This window comes from Bison bison, unplaced genomic scaffold, assembly GCF_000754665.1.
Source record: "Bison bison bison isolate TAMUID 2011002044 unplaced genomic scaffold, Bison_UMD1.0 scf7180017864196, whole genome shotgun sequence".
NCBI classification, from domain to species: Eukaryota; Metazoa; Chordata; class Mammalia; order Artiodactyla; family Bovidae; genus Bison; species Bison bison.
In genome coordinates, this window is record NW_011494768.1 from 2954838 (window position 1) to 2962116 (window position 7279).

Consider the following 7279-nt stretch of genomic DNA (forward strand, 5'->3'; position numbering starts at 1 on the left):
CCAGCACCACCGGGTCACCCCAGCTGATAGCACTTAGAGCAGAGAAGAGCTCTCCCAGCTGAGCCCTGCTCAAATTCCTGACCCACAGCACCCGAGCAGTCCAGTGATTGTTGTTTCAAGCTGTTAAATTTCAGAGTAGTGGCTAGACAGCTTCTTATAGACAGAAGAACTGGACACAGGGAAGTTAACAGGCTGCCTAAGATCACACAGCTAGTAACTGGCAGCCATGGGTGTTCTAGCTCCAGAGCCTGTCCTCATATGAACTTTTCCAAATGTCTCTCAAAAAGTCAGTCATCTAGGTCCTGTCCCCTCTTGTGACCAGGTGAGCCCAGAGCCCACTGATGCCGGTAGGGGCTGGATGCCACAGGTCGTGTAGAGATGTGAGCATAAGGTCCATGCTGTCCCAGCTGTGAGTTTCACTCATCTCGGAAACCAGACTCAGCACAGACTCCTCCTTAACCCACCCTCAGGGTCAGAGCAGACAGTCCCAGAGTCAAGGTCAGAACTCACTCTTGGATTTACGGAGCCTCGTTTGGAAGTCACAGGGCTGAAAGAATGCAGCTTCTTGGCTCCGAGAGACAATCAACATAGAGAAACTTGTTTTAAAAACATAATGAAAGACTCCTTGGGTTCCTCTGGCCATCACACGGCTCTTGCAACAACCCCTGGATGAGTTATGTGCAAATGAATCAGAAACATGCGCTCCAAGTAATCAGCGCAAGATGTACTGGGCAGATGCTCTTCTAGCTTTGCCCTAACTCGACATCTGAGAGGCTTGCTGAGATGCTTTGCCAAATTGCACCGGGTCATGCCAATCCCTGAGACAAACAGACCCTTCCTTTTGTCTCAGGAATGGAAAAGTTTGAATTCTACTCTCTTCGACGTTCAAAGGAGGTTGCCCTGCTCATGGTGGCCTTGTGTGGTCCAGACACGAGGTCCAGGGTGTGGTCTTCTACCCCAGTACACTTGGGCCGTGGCAGGCCGAGAGCATCTCCTCTGGTGTGGGATGCCTACGAGGGCACCATTGGCTTGATTCCATGCTACCACCATCACCCCAGTCTTGTAAGCATCCCTTGCATATTTATAAATAATTATGGAACTTTTAGTAATCCCCCAAAAGGACAAAAAGAAGAATTACATCATTCATCTTGTATCACTGTTGTTTGCTGGAGGGATGGCTGTTGGAGAGGGACAGTGCCCAGGACCCACACGCAACCCTACAAGGATGTAGTGGAAGGCATGCACAGCTGGGTTGCATGGACCTGAGCCAGCAGAGATACCATGATGCCCAGCCTTTGAAGACACAACCTTTCTCCTATGCAGTCCCAGCCCCCATGCCTGCAGACAGAACAACTGAGCCGCAACAATTGTCTGCAAGGCTATTAAGGGTCTTGGAGGCATGAGGCTGCCAAGAGCCAGGCAAGCCTGCAATTATGGTAATAAGATCAGTCTCTGGGTAGGAGATAAGGGGGAACAGGCTGGACAGTTTTGGTATTCCGTTTGTATCCAGGCTGGAGTCAAAGGGATTGCCTAAACAAAACGTGCCCTGCAATTTCTCCAAGCTGGGAATCAAAACAATTCCATGTTTTAAGCTATTACCGTCAATATGATTCTTTTTCCCCCCAAACTGCTGCTTGGATCCAAACAAAACAGATTTGTTGCCTGGCCAGGCAATGAGTAGCAAAATACAAATTTACTCCAAAAACTATTATCGATGACTAAATCTCATCAGCTTAGAGGTTTCTTTTTCCCCTTTCATTTCTAGCCACTGCTCCAACTGAATTAAAAATAACACAAACAAACAAACAAAAAAAACCCCACACAAAACAAAAACCATGCAAACCTTAGGATCCACCCTTCCCTGCAGTTAGGAATGTGGAAACCTCGGACTGATATCAAAAGAACAAATCTAATCTTGAACGTGAAATTTCATAGGCATCCAAGTAAAAAGACTTAATGAGCATGATTGTGACTTCTCGAATGGAAGGAGGTAGAGGGAGATCAGTTTTATGCTTCCTGTTGCTCTCACTCTTATTTACATGTTCTTTAGCATCAAAGAATCTGTTCATAAAAATGTCTTGAACAATAATCAGTGTGACGAGTTGAAGGTGTGGCAGGGAGCACAGTGGATTTCCAGGCTGACGAGCTAGATCTTACCTTTGGCGTCTTCAATACACAGCATTGAAGCATCTTTAGTATATTTGTTTCTTCTGGATTTTTCCATACCATGAATCAAGACAGTAAAAGAAAAATAACTTTTCCAAAAGACCCAAGTCCAACTTCTTGCTGAATGTTGTCAGATCCAAGAAAGAGAGACTAGAATAAGTGCCAAGTTTGAGAATTCCGTCCAAAATTAGGAAAGGGTAAAATCCTTTGCACTATTACCAGTTTCTTTCTTCCTCTTGAAAGTTCAAACATTTATTAGAAACACACTCTTTAGCACTGAAGAGCACTTTCCACTGGGAAACGAACACAATTCTTAGTCTAATCAGCAATAAACTAACGACACTGAGAATACAGAAGGCTTGATCTTCGGAACTCAGGAGAATCTTCTAGAATCTTCTAACTTGTTGGCCCTTTTAGAGGACTAACAAGCTTGAGAGCTTCGGTGACCAGGTAGTTTGGGTTTGTGTTTATTTCCCAGAGATGAAGAGAAGCCCTGGGAGTTGAAATGATTCCTCAACAGCACAGAGCAGCAAATGGTTACACCCCCGATAATGTAACCGTTCTTCCTTGACAAATGCCAAAGAAAGAACACAAAGGACCAGGAAGATATATAATCCCTCCCTCTCAGACCCACTGGTGCTCTCAAAACAACTCTGGCAGCTCCAGGTAAGCGCCATGAATGCTTTGAGCCTTCCAGCATTCCTGTTCAGGGATCACTTCTTGTTCTACAAAAGCTAGCCCCACATTTCAGGCAGAGAGACTGGCCTGGAGAGTTCACATTCCTTAGGTGAACAGCAAGGAAGGAGGAGAGCTGCTCTCAAAACGAGATCTCCTGATTCTTAATTATTTTATACTGGTCTCCTCTGTCATTTTCACACTTGCTGCCATCACCAGCCAGCGTCCACCAATCTGGGGAAGCATCCCGCATCCCTTTGCTGAGTGCTTCCCATGGATGATCTCATTTAATCCTTGTGATTAATGAGAAGCTAAGTCACTTCAGCCGTGTGTCTGACTCTGTGCGACCCCAAGGACTGTAGCCCACCACGCTCCTCGGTCCATGGGATTCTCCAGGCAAGAATATTGGAGTGGTTGCCATGCCCTCCTCCAGGGGATCTTCCCGACCCAGGGATCGAATGTCTCTTATGTCTCCTGCAGTGGCAGGTGGGTTCTTTACCACTATCGCCGCCTGGGAAGCCCATTTAATCCGCACAACCCTACCACTATGGAGTATTGTCCTACAAAGGTACTATACCTAGATAGTTATTCCCATTGTATAGACAAGGAAACTGAGGCCTACGGAGGTCAAGTAACCTTCAGCAGCCACAGAGGCCAAGCCTGGTTGACAGAAATGGTGCTGCCGGAGCCCAAAGAGAGGTGGGTGGACTCGGGCTCACAATGGGGACAGCAGGGCCCCCTTGAGAATCAGAACAGAATCAGCTTGTCTCCAGGAGGGTGTGGGTCCATGTCTTGGGCACAGTGATTTCTTGGTTCTTACTCGGCCAGGCCTGCCATCCCAAAAGAATTTTAGGAAGAAAGGAGGTGGGAAAATCAGAAGTAGAAGCACGTACAACACCTGTAGCCCTGGCCAACTCATCTGATTACATCAAGAGGCCTGCAGTCGTGTAAATAAGTCTGCACAAGGGGAAAAAAGGGCTTTTAGAAGACTATTTTTAAGTCTCCCTCAATGGAAGAAAAGAAAGAAACACATTGGTTGAAATGAATACAAATCTCAGATGGACCCAGAAAAGAGAAATATTTGGTGGTGAATAGCTACTGTGGTAAGGAATTGATGCAGTGAGCCTAATAATGAGTTTATTTTAGAAATTTCTGCATCTGCTATCTGACCATCAGCTGCGGAGCAGAAACCCAGCCAAGGATACTGACGTTCTGCTTGAACTTGCCCTGGGGGATTTACTTTCTTTCCTGAGTGGTTTATTTATTTATTTGTTGCCAAAACCCAACTTCTAGTTTTGTTTTAAATTTAATATGGAGATTGGGTTCAAGAGTTTGAGGCTATTTCTTTATATTTTGTGCATTGTTGGGCTTTCCCCCCCACCCCCACCCCCTACTCACTTCCACAGCCTGAAGCCAGTCTTAAAATGAAGAGCCCAATTCACTTGGGACAGAGGCCACCTGGCTTCAGCGACTTAAAAAAAAAAAAAAAAAGCTCTGAAAAGCTGGGCTTTTGAAAGGATTTCCCTTCCTAAAAGTCAAGAGGCCCAGCTCAGCATTGTCTCTTTGGAAAGGTGTGGGCGGTTTGGTGGTGGTCGTAGGGGGAGACTGTGGACCCCAGCCCTGGAGCATGGGAAGTGCTTGCAGACAAGGGGGCGGGGCTGGGGTGTGGTTCAGAGACAGGGGTATCAAATGCCTGTGTGCTCCCCGCTCCAGGGAGGGCTAGCTGGGTGGGGGCTGGGGGCAGGTTGCCAGAGGGGGAGGGGGAGACGAGGTCAGACGGCCCGGCAGTGGAAGCCGACCCCGGTACGCCTTCACCTGTTTGCAGTCCACTCCCCGGGACGAGAGGATGGCCCAGGGTGACTGGTGGGGCTGTCTGCTTGGCTGCATCAGCCCTGTGTCAAGCCAGTGGATTTCAGCAAAATGGTAGAGCTCTGAGGAAGGGGCAAGAGTTGTCAGCATGAAAACCATCACCCCCTTTGAGAAAGCACCTCACCTTTTAAAGGACTACCAGGGAGCCGATTTACTCGTGTGGTGAGGCTTGAGGCTACAGCAGCCAGCTGTGTGTGTGTGTGTGTGTGTGTGTGTGTGTATGCGCACTCACACACACTTGTACTCAGACCTAGGGCTGGAGCTCTCAGGGGTAGCACACATCGGTCTTTCTTTGAGCATCTTTCTGAGCAACCAACGCTCTTCTTTGCTGGTCTTCCCAGAGAGAGAAGGCCAGGAACACAGCTCAGTATTCCTTTCTTTGGGGCCAACAGGTCATTAGATCAATAAAACACAGGCCCCTCTACTCCTCTGACTGGCCCCAGGCAGTTATCAGTCACTGGGCTTGTGCAAAGCGGCAGAGGGATGACCCAACTGGCCAACAGGCAGCAGGACCGCACTGGCTTGGTCTTTTTGGGTCCTTGGGTGTGACGGTATCTGGGTTGGAGCATCTTTTGCTTCAAGTCCATTTTTCCAGGAACGGGTTGCCCTGCTGGAGCAATGGGGAAACCTATACTCTTGGGAGGTATAGTGATCTCTTCTGTACAAAAGGAAACTCAAGAAACATCTAGGGAACTCATAGGAGTAGCCTGGTTCCCTTCCCACCCCGTGCTCCAAAGCAGCCCATTCTGAAGGGGCATGGAGGCGAGCTTCCCATAGGTACCGGGGCAGTGCTGAGACCAGTGGAAGACAAAACGCTGACTGCTTTGTACCTGTTAGAAGTCTGTACAAACAGGTGGCTGTGGGCTCAGAGGGGACAAGGACAAATGATTTCCACTTTATAAAAACTGTGTTTTATGAAAGTCCAAGAGGCTTTGTCGGAGGGTCTCAAGAGTGGTCTTCTCATGATTCATCCTCCATGTATTCTCTGCTCCCTGGTCTCGCTTTATAATTCTCTCCATCAACCCCAACAGCCTCCTCACCCCTCAGGAAGCCCAGCGGTACTGTTGCAAAGCTCTCTTCATCTGGCTAAACAGCACAGCTTATGCTGATGAAAAATGGATTGTGAGTTCTGGGGCTTTTCTGAGCTCATGTACAAATCCATTGTGTGGGCTGGCGTGGGCTTAGCATTTCATGGTTGCCCTTTTCTTTTTATGGAAAAGTCGTCAGGGTTTCCCAGACCTGAGAATCTCAACTGCCTTTGCATCGCTGTTCTTCCTTGACATTTCAGCTAATATTTTAAAAAGACCCAAGTGATGTCTGGGGACTTCCTGACTGATGGACTTATCTGGGAGAGAGAAATTCTCCTAGATAAATTCTCCTAGAAATTCAGTCCTAGGTGGAGCCCATGAACTTGGTAATTTTCCAACATGGGGACTGCAACCTTCCAGTCCCCTGTATCCAGGCCTTTTCTTGTAAGTTTATATCAGTAACTCTTAAATTGATGGCATTAATAGCTCAGTCCTCAGCATTAAGCTCCACAATGAGATTGCCCATCTCTCAAAAAAAAAAAACAAAAAACTGCAAGCCGCAGCAAACCTCAAATTGTTTTGGGCATGGGCTAAGCACCCTTGGGATAAGGGTGGTCTGGTCCTACAGCCAAAAGAATCCATCAACAAGGAAAAATCACTTCCTGTCAATGAAGGAGGGATGGGGAGTCACACTGAGCAACAGTAAGGGGTTATCTATGCCTTTTTTGGTCAGTCTGCACCTCCCCCAAGTGGGTCCTGTATTCTTTATCAGAGAGCCATGTGGACAGTTCCTGGAGAGAGGACAATGGAGAAAATGGCCTGTTTTTCTGATTAATCAGCTGGATTGATACAAGACCTGTCGGAAACCTGAATTGGTGCACATGATTTCACCACACGGGTTGTCAAAGCCTGACTTCCGGAGCACTGTTCACTTCTCTGCCCTCGTCTCTGCCCCGCCCTAATGATCAGGTCCCTTCCCAACCCTTCCGTCTATCTGGGTCCGCCTTCCATGGAGCACAGCACTTGTTCTGCTCCGCTTCCACGATCCTTCTGGCATTCTCTTAGGTGGCAGTTGGAACCTTCACACCCAGGTCATTTCCTGGAGGGAAGACCTTACATTTAAGGTCTGACATTTTTTAACTTCCCAGTAGCTAACACAACATTTTATACATGGGGAGGTAGGGGAATGGTGGGTGTATTGTTCTAACTGAGGTGTACTCTTTCTGCCGTGGAAGTCAACTGGAATTTGATACAGAGAAAGAATAAGGACAAGCTGCCCTTCCCCATTTAGTCAAGGCTATGGTTTTTCAGTGGTCATGTATGGGTGTGAAAGTTGGACTGTAAAGAAAGCTGAGTGCCAAAGAATTGATGCTTTTGAACTGTGGTGTTGGAGAAGACTCTTACAAGTCCCTTGGACTGCAAGGAGATCTAACCAGTCCATCCTAAAGGAGATCAGTCCTGACTGTTCATTGGAAGGACTGATGTTGAAGTTGAAACTCCAGTACTTTGGCCACCTCATGCAAAGAGTTGACTCACTGGAA

General features: G+C 47.5%; 1 protein-coding gene across 1 annotated transcript in view; it reads right to left on the reverse strand.

The window, feature by feature from the left end:
- ISM1 (isthmin 1, angiogenesis inhibitor) overlaps window positions 1-7279 on the reverse strand; it is a 93954-nt gene that overhangs the window by 24503 nt on the left and 62172 nt on the right. The window lies entirely within an intron of this gene.